The 21805-nt window shown below is 43.7% G+C and overlaps 1 protein-coding gene across 1 annotated transcript in view; it reads left to right on the top strand.

Moving 5' to 3' along the window:
• LOC139369717 (LHFPL tetraspan subfamily member 4a) overlaps nt 1-21805 on the top strand; it is a 65857-nt gene that overhangs the window by 852 nt on the left and 43200 nt on the right. The window lies entirely within an intron of this gene.

Genomic DNA, 21805 nt, shown 5'->3' with positions numbered 1-21805 from the left:
CGAGAGAGAGAGAGTGAGAAACAGAGAAGGGGAAACCCCTTGACGATCAAACCCCTTGCAGATTCAAGTTTTAATCTTGATCACTGTGGCCACGTGACATCGGGGATGAAACAAATTGTTATAGTGTAATTATATGAAATTATGCCTATTAACTTCCTTGGAAGTATTGCAACAGCGATCACATGTTCTATGTATGTGACCAAGTGCCCATATAGCCATAGCCTACACAATGCCTGATTTTAATACCTGATATTTTTCACAAAGTCTTGGTCAAGTTAATTTAGTTCTTATCATTGGGAACGCACAGCTGAATTCCTGTCGTGGTTTCTTGAATTCCTGTCGTGGTTTCAAACTGGATTTCTGCGTAATTACATGCGTATAACATGGCAATGGCACTGGTGTATATAGCTCTGTCACGACCATGAATCAGACAATTAAATATGATATAATATGATTCGCTTTTTTGACTAGTTTTGAATGGAACCCAGTGAAGGACGTGTAAAACAAAATGGTGATTTGTCTGGATGGTGAGTATTAGCTTTGATATTTCTTGGCGTAATTGCGCACGCATGCACGTGCACACACACACACTTCACAGCATTGGCAGAATGGGGGGATTCGGGAAACCTTAATCTGCTGTTGCACTATTGTTCTGCTTCAAAGTTATAGTATTGGAGAAGGCATGACATGCACATGAGAGGGAGGAATATGGTGGACTCAGTACCCCTTCAAATCAAATGTGTCCTAATTTTCTGCTCTGCCAAGTCACTGTCTAGAGAGGGAGGGAAGTAGGGAAATGGAAAGGAAACAAGAGAGAGAGAGAGAGACAGAGAGGGGGGCAGGGGGAGATGGCATAGGTAGTAGTTCACAGCTGGATGACACTGGGATAGGATATACTGGAACCAAGGCCTTGTTCAAAGGTAGTGCACTATAAAGGGAATAGGATTCCATTTGTGATGCTACATATCAATTGAATGGTAAGCTGTGGAGTTCCATCAGCACCTCTGTCACCAGGAATGCAACAGACTCATTTGAATGCACTCCAGCTTTACTGATAGCAGGATGTTTTCATTCAGTGTAATGTAGAATTCTAGAAAAGCAAAGGTATACAGTGCCTTCGGAAAGTATTCAGACCCCTTGACTTTTTCCACATATTGTTACGTCACAGCCTTATTTTAAAATGGATTAAATAAAAAAAAATATCAGCAATCTACACACAATACCCCATAATGACAAAGCAAATGTTTGCTAATTTATTAAAAATAAAAAACAGAAATACCTTACTTGTATAAGTATTCAGACCCTTTGCTATGAGTCTCGAAATTGAGCTAAGGTGCTTCCTGTTTCCATTAATCATCCTTGAGATGTTTCTACAACATGATTGGAGTCCACCTGTGGTAAACTTAATAGATTGAACATGATTTGGAAAGGCACACACTTCTAAATAAGGTCCACAGTTGACAGTGCATGTCAGAGTAAAGGGTCTGAATACTTATGTAAATGTGATATATATATATATTTTTTTATATATATATAAATTAGCAAACATTTCCAAAGATCTGTTTTCCCTTTATCATTTATGGGTATTGTGTGTAGATTGATGAGGGGGGAAAAAACGTTTGAATCAATTTTAGAAAAAGGCTGTAACGTAACAAAATGTGGAAAAAGTCAAGGGGTCTGAATGTTTTCCGAAGGCACTGTACATGTAGTTCCGTTTCTCATGCAGTGTGCTTACATTTTCATCCTCCAGCTTCAGTTTCCCCCTTTCTGCCATAAAGGTTATGTTTGACATGACATAACATGGAATTGGTTTTTAGGGGCTCCTACAGTATAACCATTTCACACGATCGTGCCGAACCAAGCCAAACTGTGTTGGATATTTACTTTTCACCTTTTCCGCACGATTCCAGCTACTATGGTGGGCCAGCTCAGTACAGCTTGGTTTGGCTATACTCGGTTCGGCTGTAGTATGAAAAGCTCTCTACAAGCCGCAAATGTGGAGTGTCTTATTTTCCTCTTCCCCCCTTCACTCTCTCTTACTCTGTCACCCCTCCCTCCTCTTCCTTCTATCTGGTCCATCCAGGGATGGGAAACTGTCCCCCTTTGTATACCTGCGGATCGACCCCCCCACACGCACATTTTGTTACTTTACAGCTTTATTCAAAAATGTATTCTATTATTTCTTCCCTCAACAATCTACACACAATACAACACAATGACAAAGCAAAAACAGGTTTTTAGACATTTTTGCCAATTTATAAAAACATTTTTTAAATACCTAAGTGTGGCAGTCACTCAATTAGCCCATGTCAGCAATTTTCTGTTGTTGTTGATTTTTTAGTGGCCAACTGTCTAAACTTGTTTTAATCATGATTTAATTACCGACTGGGGGGCCCACAATATCATATTAAAACTGCCCCAAATTTATCTATGCCCCATGGTAAAATGTGTAAAATTGCATTAAATTAGTTAGAAAATTGTAAAATCCTTTCTCCACCCCATAGTAAAATGTGTAGAATTGCATTAAATTAGTTAGAAAATGGTAAAATCCTCTCTCCACCCCATGGTAAAATGTGTAGAATTGCATTAAATTAGTTAGAAAATGGTAAAGTCCTCTCTCCACCCCATGGTAAAATGTGTAGAATTGCATTAAATTAGTTAGAAAATTGTAAAGTCCTCTCTCCACCCCATGGTAAAATGTGTAGAATTGCATTAAATTAGTTAGAAAAGTGTAAAGTCCTCTCTCCACCCCATGGTAAAATGTGTAGAATTGCATTAAATTAGTTAGAAAAGTGTAAAGTCCTCTCTCCACCCCATGGTAAAATGTGTAGAATTGCATTAAATTTGTTAGAAAAGTGTAAAATCCTTTCTCCACCCCATGGTAAAATGTGTAGAATTGCATTAAATTAGTTAGAAAATTGTAAAATCCTCTCTCCACCCCATGGTAAAATGTGTAGAATTGCATTAAATTAGTTAGAAAATGGTAAAGTCCTCTCTCCACCCCATGGTAAAATGTGTAGAATTGCATTAAATTAGTTAGAAAATTGTAAAGTCCTCTCTCCACCCCATGGTAAAATGTGTAGAATTGCATTAAATTAGTTAGAAAAGTGTAAAGTCCTCTCTCCACCCCATGGTAAAATGTGTAGAATTGCATTAAATTAGTTAGAAAAGTGTAAAGTCCTCTCTCCACCCCATGGTAAAATGTGTAGAATTGCATTAAATTAGTTAGAAAAGTGTAAAGTCCTCTCTCCACCCCATGGTAAAATGTGTAGAATTGCATTAAATTAGTTAGAAAAGTGTAAAGTCCTCTCTCCACCCCATGGTAAAATGTGTAGAATTGCAGCAAACCAGCTTTGACATTATTCTTTTTTAAATGGCCATTGGCAAAAATGTGTTATCAGGTGTCAATATGGTGGTCGCTAAAATGTTTTGCTCACAATGGGGGAGGGGGTTGGGAGGCAACAACATTTATTTTAAGGCCCCCAAAAGGCTAGGGCTGGCTCTGACTGCATGTGTGGTTATGGATGTGTGTACGCAGACCTGCGAGCCACTAATGTGCCCTCATGATGAGTTTCCAATTTTTGTGGCCCCCACCCCCATTAAAGTTGTCCATTGTTTGTCCTTCCCATGATCCAACGTGTGTATGATCAGGTAGGCAGACGGTATGAAACTATGGCTGTTCTCGCTGTACATTCGTTTTGCACCTTCTGTCTCTTTCGCATGGAACAAGCTCAGAGGTTGTCGTCTCGTTCGATCTCGGCTTTTAGCACTTGTGCTTTTTTTTTTTTTTTTAAATCAACATATATATATATATCTTTTTTGTAAGTGGACTACTTTGGCAGCTGCTCAAAACTGAAGGGAAAAAAATCATGTAAAATCAGAGCTGCTCTTGCAGGAGTACTGATTCTATGTATTAGCCTTCCTCATCCTCTACTGACTACATGCCTTCTATACCCAAAGTGTAGCTGTCTTCAATCATGAGAGCAAGTGCGTTTCGAGCACGTAGCAATGAGTGAAATCCTCCAATAGACTTCTGTAAGAGAATGGAGGGAAGACTACAAGAAGGCATGCTGGACTGGTGCAGGCCTAGATGACATTGCTTAAAAAGTAGAACGGTTATTGGCAACATTCTTTTAAAATGTAGCAGGCTACTACAGTGTCTTTCTGCAAATGTCTTTTTTTAACACTAGTACAAGCTCAGCAGTAACTCAGTTATCTCTAAAAGATAGGCCGCATAGGTGATTTGCTGAGTTCAATGAGATAGTGACTGTCGGCTCGAAAGGTGCTAACGAGTGTGCAGACGGGCAGCATTTCTCCCAGTGACAGTTTTCCTCCAGTATTTATGGACTGAGAAGTTAAAGGCCCAGTGCAGTCAAACTCCTTTTGTATCATATTGTACGACAGATGTAAAATTGTGATACAAAAATACAAATCTATGTTATTTCCTGATAGTTGCTGGTTGAAAATACAATCTACACAGGACCTACTAATCAGCAGGTTTGTCTGGGCGGGACATTCAGCTTTCCAGGGTGACGTCACCATGTGGTAAATCGGTTAATATGATATTGGGTATAAAAACGGCTGCATTGGGACTTTGGACTTTTGATGATATCATTGGGTAGAACTCTTAAACTTTATATACTTTCTACAAAACATAGAAATGTGCCATTTTCACATTTGTAGACACTGGAGATAATGAAAATGAGGTTGAAATGCGGGGTATTGCTCTTTTAAAGGCACTATTTTACAAACATCTTTTACAATGTTGTAATCTTAAGAGACACTCATCGCCATACCATGTCAAGAAATGGGCCATATCCAGGTATTTACAGTAGCTTTACGTAATGACATCACTGTGAGACCCCCTGTAAATGTTAGGTTGGATAATATGGTCCTATCTTATTAGACACATACGAGAGTCACGATTTCGTGTTGTCACCTTCAGCGGTGGCATTGTAGCTGTTTTGCTTCTGTCTGTGTGCGTGGGAGAGAATGTTGTTCCATCATCGACCGAGAGCTCACAATAACCATTCAGGGACAGAGCGATAAATAGGCCTAGAGGACGAGGAACACAAGGTATGAGGTAATTCATGAAATCATCCACACTCACCTGGTCCCTTCACACACTCTCTCTCTCTTCAATTGCTGATATAAACCATCATTGGCGTCGGCTAATGGGGATCCTAATAAATTAAATTAGAAACATTTAAAAATCATCAAAGTTATATTGGAAACAAAAGCCTGTGTAGTTTTTGCGGTCTGACACTGGGATTGATTATAAAATTGCGATAAAGCACTGCACCAAAGCTAACAATTTGGTTCAAAAACCTTAAGTCAGATTGAAATGTTAATTTACATTTCAACGTACAAGGGGTGCGTGCGGGTCCAGGAGTTCCTTCATTGTTTACCGTTTACTGCCTCTTATCTTTCCATCCCTGCACCTTTTACTCTCTCTCACTCGTTCCATCTTTGTGCTTCTTTCTCTCTCCCTCCCTTTCATCTCTCGATCAACAACCTCATGAAAATGGCTGTTTTATGGGGAATATGTTGTGCTAAATGAGCCAACCAAAGACAGACCAAATGAATGAACAAACTAACAAATGACAGAGAAAGATGCGGAAGGATAACAGGAGATTAGAAGGACAGAATCAAGAACAAAAGAAGGGAGAGGGGAAAGTAAAAGAGGGAAAGAAACTAGGCGAAAATGTGAGTACGTTGTGGCTCTGTGTGGGTGGCAGTGGGGACCCTGTTAATGCAGATTTAAGCTCCAATCAGAGGGGGTGCCTGCCCAGGGTTTCACATCGTGGCAGCCCACTCTCTCTCCCATAATCCTCTCCTTTCCCCCAGACGTTAAGCCTCCGCCAATTACTGTACACTCCCCACGAAACCCCATTATTGATGGCAGATCACCGCTGCACGGCACACACACACACACACATACACACACCTCCCAGGGTAGAGGAGAGGAGAGAGGGAAGAGAGGTGAAATAGAGAAGGAGAGAGGAGAAGGAAGCAGAGAGGGAAGGGTAGTACATGTTAAATTCATTGGCAGGGGCTTTTGGAACAGTTCAGAGTTAAGGGAAATGTAGTGAAGAGGAGTTCACAGGTAATTGTCTGGATGTGTGTAATCAATATGTACAGTATTTCTGTCTCATTAATAAGAGATAGGTGAGGGGTTGCTGTGAATGTGTGTGCATGTGTGTTTCTTGAGGGGGTTCAATAGGTTTGTTGATATTTTCAAGCAGAATGGAGCCTCAGAAGCCCCCTGTAAAATGTGTGTGGAAGAGAGAATAGAAAATAATGCTTTTTGATGTTTATGTTTGAGAGAGAGAGTATGTGTGTGTGTGTGTGTGTGTGTGTGTGTGTGTAAGAGAGGGAGCAGCCTAATAGGATTGGATATGGGCCTAATGCGCTCAGGCCGGGTGGAGATGATAGTTTAATCAGCTCTGTGGTGCAGCTCTGAGTTGGGGCCTCCCCTCTTCACTAGGATCTGCGGTGGACCTCCGCTGTGTGCCAGGCTGCAGGCTGGCAGGCCAGACGCTTGCCCAGTCAGAGACAGGAGAGGGACAGCTGCTCCACACCGGAGCCCAGGACCAGGCCAGCACCTAAACTCCTCTCGTAAGGAGAGCGGGAAGGAGGGAAAGAGAGAGATGGAAGGATGGAAAGAGAGGGAAGGAGGGAAAGATAGCGAAGTGACCCGTTTTCAAGAAGGTGTATGTCGCACGTGAGGGGTTGCTGTCTCTTCACAGGAGAGGCATTTGACTGTCTTTTTTTCCCTCCATCAAAATGCGGAAAAATACAGGAACCTTCTCGCTAGCTACAGTATGATTGGCTGAGATAATGGCTGGGCTGGACATGCCGGGAGATGAGTTAGGATTGGTCTTCCATGTAGCATGCATCTGTCTATAACATGAGCTGCTCAGTATGTGTTGATACTCCTTTCTATTGTGGCTTTTTTTTAAAGATATAGCATTAGCCATTGAGAACTACAAAAGTTTAGGTACTTTTCTCAAAAACATTGATGCCCTGAATTTAGCAGGCGCTATTGACAGATCAGTTGGAAAAAAGTTATAATGGGCTACTTTCTACACATGCCACGATCAGTGTGAACCGGAGAGACTTGACACAACGCTGGCCTAACAAGATGTAGCTACAAATAAAACAGAGTTAAATTGTTTGTTCCAGTCTGCCGTGAAGCGTTCATCCATGTGTAAGAGTCTAGCTACTATTTTCAGATATTATAATTTGTAATTTTGTCAGAACGTCGTTTTCATTTGCAAGTTAAAGCGCACTGTTAGGTAGCTAGCGAACGTTAGCTTGCTGGCTCGCTATGATCTGTGTAGTAATATTATTCAAATCAGAAATCCATTTCCATTGCTAGTTATAACCTGTTAGCTAGCTAGTGAACATTAAACCTAGTTGGTTAGCTTTAGCTAACTGCAGATTCATACTACAGCTATGACAATCAGTTTGTGTTGGTAGTCGTATGAGTTGGGAATATGCCGGTTCATTGTTTAGCTAGCTAAATAGCTCACAAAATGGCTACATGAACTATCTGAGTTGACCCTTGGATTTTATTCTTATCTCTATGCACACTCACACGGCCCTACACACTACGCACGCTAATGTCTAAACAAAAGACTCCACTTCGCCAAATGATTACATGACCAATCAAGTTAGCCAGGTGTGTCTGGGGGTGATGAAGTGCCATCTATTGTATGGCCGTGTTCACGCCCTTGGCAGAAGTCATCGAGGTTAGATGGGAATTACCTTCCCCATGTGGCTGCCACAGTCAAGCACAACCTACCCCTGTTTCCTGACATCGTCAAAGCATTGACAGCAACCTGGTCCAACCCGCATTCAACTAAACTGATGCTGCAGGCTGTGCCTCGTTCATGGATTTGTGGGGGATGGAGGGGGCATGGCTGGTGCACATGCCTCCGGTGGATAGAAAGCTAGCTAGCTACCTAGCCCCGTTGGCTAACAAGGGCATGGCTAATGTGAATCCTACGCTCCCTAACAAGCACTGTCACTTTTCGGCTGCTCAGCTGGATAAGGTGTATCATGCATAGGGGGTGGCTGCCCAATCTCTCTCGTCTGTCACTATGCTGGAGGGGCACACACACACACAGGCACGGCTTTGGCCGCAGGAAAGCTCCGTGCAGAGCTCCTGGATGAGATCCTTGTTACAGCCAACTTCATTCTGCGCATGGGAACTATTGTGGTGGGAGAGCGTAGTTTTTGTCTGGCGCTTTCGCAGGGGCCGGAAAGGGACAGACAGATGTACCTCCACAAGCCGATTTCTCCCACAGGGTTGTTTGGTTCAACTCTGGAGGCAATGCAGGCCTGGTTCGAGGCCAAAAAGAAGCACATTAGTCGCACATTTTTGCCAGGGTGCCACATTGGCAGGATTCAATCACTGAGAGAACCCACCTTACATTAAAATGGCATACCTCAATTAAGTAGTTTTGTCTGCTAATGTAATATCTGTAATAAAAATGCACTCCAAATACAGCACATAAAACAAACAGCCAGGTATATACACCCCTATATAAGAGCAAACCTGCTTAATAGCCTGCTTAATAGCTTAAAACGCTGTTTTGCATACTCACCTTGGCTCTTTCTGTAATTCCGACCCAATTTTTGGGCTACCCAAGAGGAAAGGCCAATGTTACAGATGCAAGATTAAGGCGAAGTGAGAACAAGCCACCTCTTCCATCCATTCTACTGGCCAATATACAGTCACTTGATAATATGATGGACCTCCGATCGCGGATTTGCTACCAACTGGATTCTCGAAACTGCCATATTCTCTCCTTTTTTGAAACATGGTTCGTGGACAAGATATCCCCCATGGCTATCCAACTCGATGGATTCTCCATTCACCATGCTGACAGGACAGTGGAGTCAGGGAAATCAAGGGAAGGGGATTGCCTCTCCATCAACAACAACTGATGTGCAGACTCGAGTGCGGTGGAAGTGTCGACCCATTGTTCACACGTCTTGGAATACCTGATGGTCAAATTCCAACCTTTTTACCTCCCAAGGGAGTTTTCAGCCAAGCAGGAACACTTACATCCAGAGGCTGCTTTTCTGGTTTCCAGCGATTTTAATTCCACGTCATTGAGACACGTGATGCCCAACTTCCATCAACAAGTCTCCCTCGCCACTAGGGATGATAAAGGCCTAGACCACAGGTATTCTACCCACAAGCAAGCATACAAGGCCCTCCCTCGTCCGCCATTTGGCAAATCAGATAATGACTCCGTACTCCTGCTTTCTGGTTACAGAAGCTCAAACAGGAATTAACCATGACTCACTCCGTTGAGAAATGGTCTGCAGAATCAGAGATTACGCTACAGGACTGCTTTGCTAGCGCTAATTGGAATATGTTTTGGGACTTCGCCGATAACATCGACGAGCTAACCACCTCCTTCACTGGCTTCATTAGGAAATGCATCGGTGTTACGAATCTCTTTTGGCCCGACAGTCTAGGGGGGAATGGTAGTGAGACCCGTAACATAACTCATGTAAATTATAATAGTGACAAAGTAAAAGTGAACGAAATAACCACGACAACCGAAATAATACCGTCAAACTCAGGGTTTATTATAAACACACGGTAATGGGGGGGGGGGCAGGAAAAGGGGCTGAGCTGGACCCAAGGAAAGAAACAAATATGCAAAAACACCCCTAAGCTAGGCTAGCCTATTTCAACAACAGCTAACTAACTAACCAAAAATACAGTGGGTGGTCCGCCCAGTTCTAACTAGTGTGTTTTAACAAAGTTTACCTACGGGTAGTGTATGCCCATGGGCGACTTGTCTTGGTTTCCCCTTTTTCCCACCAGCAAACACCATAAACAAAAACAATACTCACAGGAGATGACAAAGTGATTTGGAGGTGCTCAAACAAAAGAAGAGGTTAATTATTACACAAAGAGCGAGATCTACATACATGGCATTTACAAAGAGATTGTGCTACTGAAATCTATCAAGAGCAGAGATCTACCAACATGTCATTACAAAGATTGAGCTCTCCTGAAATCTATCAAAGAACAGCTATCTACCAACATGGGATTACAAAGATTGAGCTCTCCTGAAATCTATCAAAGAACAGCTATCTACCAACATGGGATTACAAAGATTGAGCTCCTGAACAAACAAATGATGGGGTCTTTAAACCATGGGGAAGGAACTGTGATAGGGTAGGAAACAGGAGGAGGTGTGTCTTCTGATTGATGGGTTGATTGTTGACTGATTGGGGAGTAATGATTTTCACCTGTGAGGGGAGAAGGAGAGAAAAGAAACACACACAGGATACACAGACACAGGATACCTGTATCCGTAACACTCCCACCCTTAAAAGAGCAACCCTAGGGATTGCGACCACAGTATTACAATTAATACTTACAACAACAACGTCAACCTTGCCAAAACATACAAAAATCATTTTACACACGAGACAAAGCATCTGCCAACACATTATCTGAACCCTTTTTGTGGCGGATCTCCAAATTATAATTGTGTACAATCAGCGCCCAACGCATAAGGCGCTGGTTCTGGTTGTACATTCGGTGGAGAAAAACTAAGGGGTTATGGTCAGTATACACAATCACTGGTAGGGCACTGGAACCAATGTATACTTCGAAGTATTGCAGAGCCAACAACAAAGCAAGAGCTTCTTGTTCTATTGTCGCATAGTTTGTTTGACATTTATTAAATTTACGTGAAAAATAACAAACGGGATGATCTATTCCACTCTTGTCCTGCTGCAGTAGAACAGCACCAGCACCTCTGGCACTAGCATCTACCTCAAGCTTGAACGGTTGTTCAAAATCCGGAGCAGCAAGTACAGGGGTACTACATAAGAGTGCTTTCGCTGATTCAAAAGCTCTCTTACAATCAGGGGACAACACAAATGGTCTTGCCGGACTGAGCAAATCAGTCAATGGAGCAACTACCGCAGATAAATTTTTACAGAAGCTACGGTAATAGCCAACCATCCCTAAAAAGCGGCGTAGCTCTCGTCTAGTGGTAGGTGCAGGGAATGCAGTTATAGCCAAGACCTTGGCATCAACAGGGCGCACCTGTCCATGGCCAACCTCTTTATCGAGATAGGTAACAGTAGCCTTCCCAAACTCGCACTTTGCCAAGTTCAGGGTTAGAGAAGCAGTTGCCAACCGTTCACATACTACCCTTAGCAAGTCAACATGATCTGACCACTCAGACGAATAAATCACTAGGTCATCAAGGTATGCACTACAATTAGGAACGCCAGCTAATACGGAGTTAACCAGTCGTTGGAAAGTGGCTGGTGCATTTCGCATCCCAAAAGCCATGACTGAGTACTGAAGGAAGTTGTCTGGGGTCACAAAGGCAGAAATCTCAGAAGCACGTGAAGTTAACGGAACCTGCCAGTAACCTTTTAAGAGGTCCAACTTGGTCACATACTTAGCAGCACCAATAGTGTCGATACAGTCGTCCAGTCTGGGTAACGGGAACGAATCTGGCATTGTGACAGAATTTACCTTTCGATAATCCGTACATAACCTGGACGTACCATCAGGTTTAGGAACCAGAATGCAAGGAGAACTCCAAGGGCTTGAACTTGGCTTAGCCAGGTCATTCTCCAACAAATATCTCACCTCATCCCTCATTATCTTCCTCTTGGAAGCGTTGATACGATATGGGTGTTGCTTGATAGGTATAGCATTTCCAACATTAATGTCATGTTCCAACACATTTGTGCGAGTAGGAACGTCATTAAAGAGACATGGAAAACTGTGTAGTAGCCTCACAATATCATTAGCCTGTCCATCCGTTAAATGAACCAGACCTGACTGGATAGACAGCAGCATTTCTGAGTTGGGCAATCTAACACACTGCTGCTGAGTATTGCGCAACTCCAAGCCACCAACATCATCAATATGACAGTCCACTATCATTGCAGTAGTAGCAGAGGAGACAGCAGTACCTTCCTCTGTTTTTGAACTATCTAACTGTGTGATGGGTCGGGTGTGGTATGCTTTCAACATGTTAATGTGACACACACGAGATTGGCGTTTTCTATCAGGAGTTTGAAGCACATAGTCAGTTTCACTTATTTTCTTTTCAATTAAATAAGGACCAGAGAAACGAGCTGACAGTGAAGATCCTGGAACAGGTAATAACACCAGTACTTGGTCACCTGGCTGTAGTGGACGAGAAACAGCCTCTTTATCATAGTGTCTTTTCATGCTCCTCTGTGAGGAAGACAGAGCTTCCTTTGCAAGAGCACAAGCTTGGTGTAGGCGCTCACGAAAGCGACTAACATAGTCCAACACATTCTCATCTCTGGTACACAACTCTTGGGACAAGAACTGTTCTTTAAGGACTTTCATTGGTCCTCTTACTGTGTGACCAAACACTAGTTCAGCCGGGCTGAAACCTAGGGACTCCTGCACAGTTTCACGAGCAGCAAACAAAACTAGAGGAACTCCCTCATCCCAATCTTTCTCAGATTCCAAACAATATTTACGTAGCATAGACTTCAGTGTCTGATGCCATCTTTCAAGCGCACCCTGAGACTCTGGGTGATAGGCGCTTGATACACGGTGCGTAATTGATAAGGATTTCAACACCTGCTTGAAGAGCTTGGATAGGAAATTGGTACCTTGATCGCTTTGTACCACCTTCGGTAACCCGAATGTCGTGAAGAATTTTATTAAGGCTTTACTCACTATCGGAGCTGTAATCCTTCTCAGAGGAATAGCCTCGGGGTATCTTGTAGCCATACACATTATCGTTAACAAAAACTGGTTACCCGATTTTGTCTTCGGTAACGGTCCGACACAATCAACCACCACATGCTCAAATGGTTCACCTATTACAGGTATGGGACAAAGAGGAGCGGGAGGAATAACCTGATTTGGTTTTCCTGTTATCTGACAGGTGTGGCATGTCCGACAGAACTGAGCCACATCTTGTTTTAAACCCGGCCAAAAAAAATGTCGAAGGATCCGATCATACGTCTTTGTAATTCCTAAATGACCAGACCACTGGTGATCATGAGCAAGGGATAACACATTCTGTCGAAAGGCTGTAGGAATCACTATTTGGTAAACAGCATTCCAATCTCCACCCGCGTCAACATGGGATTTCCATTTACGCATGAGGAGATTACCATCAATGAAGTAAGCCACATTCTTCTTCTTCACCTCTTCTAACGAGACAACACTAGAAAAACATTTAGCAAGCTTGTTGTCAACCTTTTGGTTAGCAATCAGCTGCTCACGAGTGACTGGTAATTGTATTGCATCAGCAATAACTTCAACGTACTTTGATTCTTTCCTGAGCTGTTTGTCAGAGGTGATCAGCTTCTCAGAGGTATCACACAATCCATCCTCTTGATCATCCTCTTTGAACAGAACAGTGTTCGACAAATCTATCACGTCACCCTCTTGTAGTGCCTGAGCACGAGTGACAGCACAAGCGGGGAACACATGTGGATAACTCTGTGCCAACTCATTCGAGAGAGAGTGGTCACTTTTATCCAATACTTCCAATACGGGTACTACCTTTCCTCCGGCAATATCGTTACCCATTATAAAGGTCACACCTTTCACTGGCAACTTAGGACGTACCCCCACTCTGAATATTCCACTGATTAACTCAGAGTGTACTTTCACAAAGTGCAACGGCACTGGGACAAAACCCATTTCAATACCCTGCACTAACACACTGGAACCACAGTATGTATCGTCAGATAAGGGCAACACATCAGACAATATAAACGACTGCGCCGCACCAGTATCTCTAAGGATTTTAACCGGACGCTGAGACGCTTCGTCATTCGTTAGGGACACAAACCCATCGGAAATGAATGGTTCATAACTGCGGTCGGGGACTGAGACTTTCAAACTACAGTTACCCTTAGGCACCTGTTTTGTTGCAGACCTCACAACCGTACGAATTAGAGCAACACCTGTTGGTGGCTTGGCACGAAGAGGCATCCCTTGTTTGCGTTTAAGCAGGAAGCAATCATTAATCATATGTCCCACTTTATGACAATAGAAACAGGAACGCTCATTCTTCTGGCGTGCTTTATATACTACTGCTGGTCGACTAGGGCTAAAGGTAGGAAACTCAGTGGTTCTACTCTCAGTTTGAGCCGAAAACACACTCTTGTGCGTCAACACAAACTCGTCTGCCAACACAGACGCTTCTGCCAGGGAGGATACTTTCTGTTCGTTTAGGTAAACTACAATGCGTTCGGGTAAGCAATTTTTAAACTCTTCCAACAAGATTAACTCCCGGAGAGAGTTGAAATCAGTTACCTTACTAGCAGCATGCCATTTATCAAACAGATTTCCCTTGTCTCTAGCAAATTCCACATAAGTCTTACTAGAAGACTTTCTATGAGACCTAAATCTCTGTCGGTATGCCTCAGGCACAAGCTCATAGGCACGAAGAACAGTAGCTTTGACCACTTCATAATTCAAACTGTCCTCCAGAGGTAGCGCTGACAAAACCTCTTGGGCTTTACCAGTTCATTTACACTGAAGTAATAGGCACCATACCTCTTCAGGCCACTTCAATGCTACGGCTATACGCTCAAATACACAAAAATAGGAGTCAACCTCCGACTCTCTGAACAAAGGTACTAAGGCTATCTGCCTACTAATGTCAAACGTGTTTGAGGACACAGCAGGTGGGGACGGCTCACAAACAGGCACAGTAGGAACGAAGGCTAGCCTCGCTGTCTCTGCCTCCAGTTCCATCTGGCGCATTTTAAACGTCATCTGCCGCTGTTCTCTTTCTGCCTCAATTTTACACATCATCTGCCGTTGTTCTCGTTCTTTTTCTGCCTCAATTTTACCCATCTCCAAATGCCGCTGTTCTCTTTCTGCCTCAATTTTACACATCTCCAACTGGAGAGTCTCTCGCCTAATTTGGGCTCTCTCTTCCACCTCTAGTTGGAACTGTGCTAAACAGACATCCCTTCTGGCATCACCGTTTGACAGTGGGGAGAGTGGATCAAAATGGGACAATGTGGCTGGTGTTTTAGCCTCACCCTCATTATCAGATACCAATGGGCTTATAGGAGCAGTTACATCCCCTACAGGGTTAGTAGACTCAGGCAGCGGTAGCACAAGCACCTGCTCTTCCAACAATACATTTAACACTAGCTGTTTAACCTCCGCCTTAACTACACTCTGCGGAATCGATATTGAGTAATGGTCAGCCAAGGTCACTAAATCAACTCTACGACATTTGTCAAAAACCTCCCACGAAGGGTTATCCAAAAAGGACTTCGAATCAAAAGTAGCCATCTTACACTACTTCACAAGAGCCAACGAAAATAGCAAACACTAATGCTACTTCAGCTATGACGCTCAACACTGAACTATACCACTACAACAATCTACATGAGCGGCATGGGTGTCAGTAAAGACATATCCCGGATGAGGCTCCACTTATGTTACGAATCTCTTTTGGCCCGACAGTCTAGGGGGGAATGGTAGTGAGACCCGTAACATAACTCATGTAAATTATAATAGTGACAAAGTAAAAGTGAACGAAATAACCACGACAACCGAAATAATACCGTCAAACTCAGGGTTTATTATAAACACACGGTAATGGGGGGGGGAGCAGGAAAAGGGGCTGAGCTGGACCCAAGGAAAGAAACAAATATGCAAAAACACCCCTAAGCTAGGCTAGCCTATTTCAACAACAGCTAACTAACTAACCAAAAATACAGTGGGTGGTCCGCCCAGTTCTAACTAGTGTGTTTTAACAAAGTTTACCTACGGGTAGTGTATGCCCATGGGCGACTTGTCTTGGTTTCCCCTTTTTCCCACCAGCAAACACCATAAACAAAAACAATACTCACAGGAGATGACAAAGTGATTTGGAGGTGCTCAAACAAAAGAAGAGGTTAATTATTACACAAAGAGCGAGATCTACATACATGGCATTTACAAAGAGATTGTGCTACTGAAATCTATCAAGAGCAGAGATCTACCAACATGTCATTACAAAGATTGAGCTCTCCTGAAATCTATCAAAGAACAGCTATCTACCAACATGGGATTACAAAGATTGAGCTCTCCTGAAATCTATCAAAGAACAGCTATCTACCAACATGGGATTACAAAGATTGAGCTCCTGAACAAACAAATGATGGGGTCTTTAAACCATGGGGAAGGAACTGTGATAGGGTAGGAAACAGGAGGAGGTGTGTCTTCTGATTGATGGGTTGATTGTTGACTGATTGGGGAGTAATGATTTTCACCTGTGAGGGGAGAAGGAGAGAAAAGAAACACACACAGGATACACAGACACAGGATACCTGTATCCGTAACAATCGGCAACCTTGTCCCCACTGTCACGGTTCGCTGCTTCCCCAATCAAAAGACCTGGATCAACGCTGATTTTGGCATTAAACTAAAGGATAGGGCTAACTCACACAGGGCTATCGCAGGCAACCATGAGGCTACAGCTGAGGACAGGAACAAGTACAAGAAGTCCCGCTATGACCTCTGCAGAGTCATCAAACGAGCAAAAATACAATATAGGATTATGGTGGAATCATATACACAGGCTCTATTTGCCGAATATGACCTTACTGTGAAATATTTACTTACAAGCCTTTAACCAACAATGCAGTTTTAAGAAAAATACGAGCTAAGAAAGAATATTTACTCAATAAACTAAAGTTTAAAAAAGTTACACAATAAAATAACAATAACGAGGCTATATATACAGGGGTACTGAGTCAATGTGCGGGGGGGTACAGGTTAGTCGCGGTAATTAAGGTAATATGTACATATAGGTAGGGGTAAAGTGACTATGCATAGATAATAAACAGCAAGTAGCAGGAGCGTAAAAAAAGGGGGGGGGGGGTCAATGCAAATAGTCTGGGTAGCCATTTGATTAGCTGTTAAGCAGTCTTATGGACCTAGACTTGGCTGTCCGGTACCGCTTTCCGTGCAGTAGCAGAGAGAGCAATCTTTGACTTGGGTGGCTGGAGTCTTTGGCCATTTCTAAGGCCTTCCTCTGATACCGCCTGGTATAGAGCTCCTGGATGGCAGGAAGCTTGGCCCCAGTGATGTACTGGCCCCTACGCACTACCCTCTGTAGCGTTTTGCGGTCGGATGCCGAGCAGTTGCCATACTAGGCGGTGATGCAACCAGTCAGGATGCTCTCGATGGTTCTGCTGTAGAACTTTTTAAGGATCTGAGGACCCATGCCAAATCTTTTCAGTCTCCTGAGGGGGAATAGGCATTGCTGTGCCCTCTTCACAACTGTCTTGGTGTGTTAGGTTTGTTGGTGATGTGGACACCAAGGAACTTGAAGCGCTCAACCTGCTCCACTACAGCCCCTTCGATGAGAATGGGGGCGTGCTCGGCCCTCCTTTTCCTGCAGTCCACTATCATCTCCTTTGTCTTGATCACGTTGAGGGAGAGGTTGTTGTCCTGGCATCACACTGCCAGGTCTCTGACTTCCTCCCTGTAGGCTGTCTCATCGTTGTCAGTGATCAGGCCTACCACCGTTGTGTCGTCAGCAAACTTAATGATGGTGTTGGAGTCATGCTTGACCACACAGTCGTAGGTAAACAGGGAGTACAGGAGGGGACTAAGAACACACCCCTCTAGGGGCCCTCGTGTTGAGGATCAGCGTGGCAGATGTGTTGTTGCCTACCCTTACCAAATGGGGATGGCCCATCAGGAAGTCCAGGATCCAGTTGCAGAGGGAGGTGTTTAGTTCCAGGGTCCTTAGCTTAGTGATGAGCTTTGAGGGCATTATGGTTTTGAATGCTGAGCTGTAGTCAAAGAACAGCATTCTCACCTAGGTGTTCATTTTGTCCAGGTGGGAAAAGGCAGTGTGGAGTGCAATAGAGAATGCGTCATCTGTGGATGTGTTGGGGCGGTATGCGAATTGGAATGGGTCTAGAGTTTCTGGGATGATGGTGTTGATGTGAGCCATGGCCAGCCTTTCAAAGCACTTCATGGCTACAAGCGTGAGCCCTACGGGTCGGTAGACATTTACACATGTTACCTTGGTGTTCTTGGGCACAGGGACTATAGTGGTCTGCTTGAAACATGTTGGTATTACAGACTCTTGTCAGGGACACATTAAAAATGTCAGTGAAGACCCTTGCCGGTTGGTCAGCGTATTCTCTGAATACACGTCCTGGTAATCCGTCTGGCCCTGTGGCCTTGTGAATGTTGACCTGTTTAAAGGTCTTACTCACATGGCTACAGTCCATTACGGATTACAAAGGAAGACCCAGCCGTGATCTGGCCAACGATGCCTCTCTACCAGACGGGGCCGATTCCAGGTTGTAAGGGTAGGCAACATCACCTCCGCCATGCTGACCCTCAACACTGGGGCCCCTCAGGGCTGTCTGCTTAATCCCTCCCTGTACTCCCTGTTGACCCACGACTGCGTGGCCATGTACAAATCTAATACCATCATCAAGTTTACTGACGACACAACGGTAGTAGGCCTGATCACCGGCGACGACAAGACAGACAACAGGGAGGAAGTCAGTGACCTGTTAGTGTGAAGCCGGAACAACAACTTCTCCCTCAACGTCAGTAAGAGCAAGGAGCTGATCATGGACTCCAAGAAACAGGGGGGTGAGCATTCCCCTATCCACATCGATGGGGCTGCAGTGTAGTTCGCACAGCGCCTCTTCCCCTTCAGGACGAAGATATCCCCATATTATTACTTACCCTGTTGCTCTTTTGCACCCCAGCATCTCTACTTGCACATCATCATCTGCACATCTATCACTCCAGTATTAATGCTACATTGTAATTATTTTCACCTCTATGGCCTATTTATTGCCTATTTCCCTACTCTCCTACATTTGCACACACTGTGCATAGATTTCTATTTCTCTTTTATTTTGTGTTATTGACTGTACGTTTGTTTATGTGTAAATCTGCGTTGTTGTTTTTGTCGCACTGCTATGCTTTATCTTGGCCAGGTCGCAGTTGTAAATGAGTTCTTGTTCTTGTTCTCCACTGGCCTACCTGGTTAAATAAAGGTGAAATATATATATTTTTTAAAGGGAGGTTGAAAAGGTTTGGCATGGGCCCTCAAATCCTCAGAGTTCTACAGTTGTCCCATTGAGAGCATATTGACTGGCTGCATGTCACGTCCTGACCTTAGTTCCTTTTTTATGTCTCTATTTTGGTTTGGTCAGGGCGTGAGTTGGGGTGGGCATTCTATGTTTTGTTCTGTGTGTTGTATTTCTATGTGTTTGGCCTGGTATGGTTCCCAATCAGAGGCAGCTGTTAATCGTTGTCTCTGATTGAGAACCATACTTAGGTAGCCTGTTCCCACCTGTGTTTGTGGGTAGTTGTTTCACCTAACAGGACTGTTTCGTGGCATTCACGAGCGTTGTTGGTTTTTGTCATTCAATGGTCAGTTTATTTAATTAAAATTGACTATGAACACTTACCACGCTGCGTGTTGGTCTGATGATTCCTATTCCTCATCATCAGACGAAGAGGAAAGACGTATCACTGCTTGGTATGGCAATAGCACCGCCCTCAATCGCATGGCGCTACAGAGAGTGGTGTGGACAGTCCAGTATGTCACTGGGGCCGAGCTCCCTATCATCCAAGACCTCTATATCAGGCACTGTGAAAGCAAGGCCCAGAAAATCATTAAAGACTCCAACCACCCAAGCCATAGATGGTTCTCTCTGCTTCCGCATGACAAGCTGTGCCCATGCATCAAGTCTGACACCAACAGGCTCCTGAACAGCTTCTATCCCCATGCCATAAGACTGCTAAATAGCTAACTAAATAGCTCACAAAACGGCTACATGGACTGAGTTGACCCTTGGATTTTATTCTTAACTCTATGCACACTCACACGGCCCTACACACTACGCACGCTAATACTCCAACACGCATACACACACACACACACATAATATGCACATACATTTACACTGACTCTGCACACACACTCACATGCAATCATCATATATGCTGCTGCTACTCTGTTTATCATATATCCTGATGCCTAATCAGGGACCGTGTTCCAGAAGTGGGAAAAACCTGTTCTCGACTCAGCTTTCAGGGTGTCATTTGCCTGCAGTTCAACAACTTCACATTCTACTGCAGCATGGTCAGGGGAGAGGCCTGTAATGACTGGGGTAAGAGAAGACCCCCCCCCCTCAGCTACCCCAAAACATCCACTAATATATTGTACTTGAAATGTTGCAAATGTTCTGGGTCATCTGTGGGGACTGCTCTGAGTTTTGTGAAGTACACAGACTGTCTGTCAGGTATGAACAGCGTGGTGATTTTGTTTTGAAACGCTGTGACGACATGCAGCATGTCACTTGCAGGGATTCAATTGGAGAGGAAAAAGTCCCTCTGGGAACACACCAATGAAAATCCTGTATTCCATTCCATTCAATTCTAAAACATACAGTTTTTAATAATTTCACTCCCCACCCAATTCCAACCCTGATTACCTGGGTTGTTTCATTTCCCTTGGAGCTGGAGATTCAGTGTATTCAGATGGCAGGTGATGGCAGTCAGTGTGGCTAGGATTCTCCAAGTGGCAATGATTTAGTGCTCTTGAAACAATAAAGTTGACCACTTATACAACCAGCTGCATCACATTCTTGCTCGTCACGAAAAACATTCTACTGACAATACTTCCCCTGTGAGACCCGACGACACAACACACACTCCTAAACACACGGAGGTTGTCTCCATCTCTCTTTCTCTCCTCCCTTCATCCATGAATTAGAGAGAGAGAGAGAGAGAGAGAGAAAAACAGAAACCTCTGGGCCTGCGGGGAACTGTGGTTATTTGTGTCTAATTAGCCTACATTTGGAGAATACCAATCTTTCGAGATCTTTCTCTTTCTTTCTCTCCTCTCTCGCCATTGTTATTTTGCTTTTGGCCACACACTTCTAAGCAGGACTTGGCCTACTTAGCATTGATTTGTTGCTGTTAAAGTGGACTGTGTTCAGCTCCGGGAGACAACAGAGTAATAGTTAAAGATAAAGCCCAATAATGAGGGGGACAGGTCTGGTTTTGTACAATAGCTCTTGTTTTGTACAACATGAAGGAATGTAGTTCCCATTGCTGTCCCATTGAATTGCAAATGCATGTGACACATAATGGTCATTATGGTGATTATGTGTGCATTACGTCCAAAGAAAGCTTGATTAACTGAGTGTACATCTCCATCCATCCATGTACAATATAAATAAATACAAATGGGTGGCCCACAGGCATTATTGGGAATCATTAATAAGCCTATCTAACTATACCTTTCCCGTTCCACAATCATTTCGGGCTTTTGACAGTGGGGGTAACTCGAGGGGCAAATGTGAACTTCAAAGGCAACCTTAAGGGTAAATCTCCATTGACCTCAATTAATGGATGATTTAAGCAAAAACATTTCCAGTTACTGTCACGCCCTGACCTTAGAGAGCCTTTTTATTTCTCTAGTAGGTTAGGTCAGGGTGTGATTTAGGTGGGCATTCTAGTTTGTCTGTTTCTTTGTTGGCCAGGTATGGTTCCCAATCAGAGGCAGGCTGTCTATCGTTGTCTCTGATTGGGAATCATACTTAGGCAGCCTTTTTCCCACCTGTGTTTGTGGCTAATTATTTATTTTCTGTGAGTGTTTGTGTGCGCCACGGTTGCGTCACGTTCGTATTCTGTTTACCTTTTTTTTTGTTTTTTGTGAAGGTTTCACTTCTATTAAAGATGTGGAATTACATGCACGCTGCGCCTTGGCTCATCTATGACAGGGAGTTTGAAGACAGTAAACGTGAC

The sequence above is a fragment of the Oncorhynchus clarkii genome, chromosome 17 (assembly GCF_045791955.1).
Source record: "Oncorhynchus clarkii lewisi isolate Uvic-CL-2024 chromosome 17, UVic_Ocla_1.0, whole genome shotgun sequence".
Classification (NCBI taxonomy): domain Eukaryota; kingdom Metazoa; phylum Chordata; class Actinopteri; order Salmoniformes; family Salmonidae; genus Oncorhynchus; species Oncorhynchus clarkii.
Note: the sequence above shows the minus strand (reverse complement) of the source record. Positions and strands in the feature narration are given on the sequence as shown.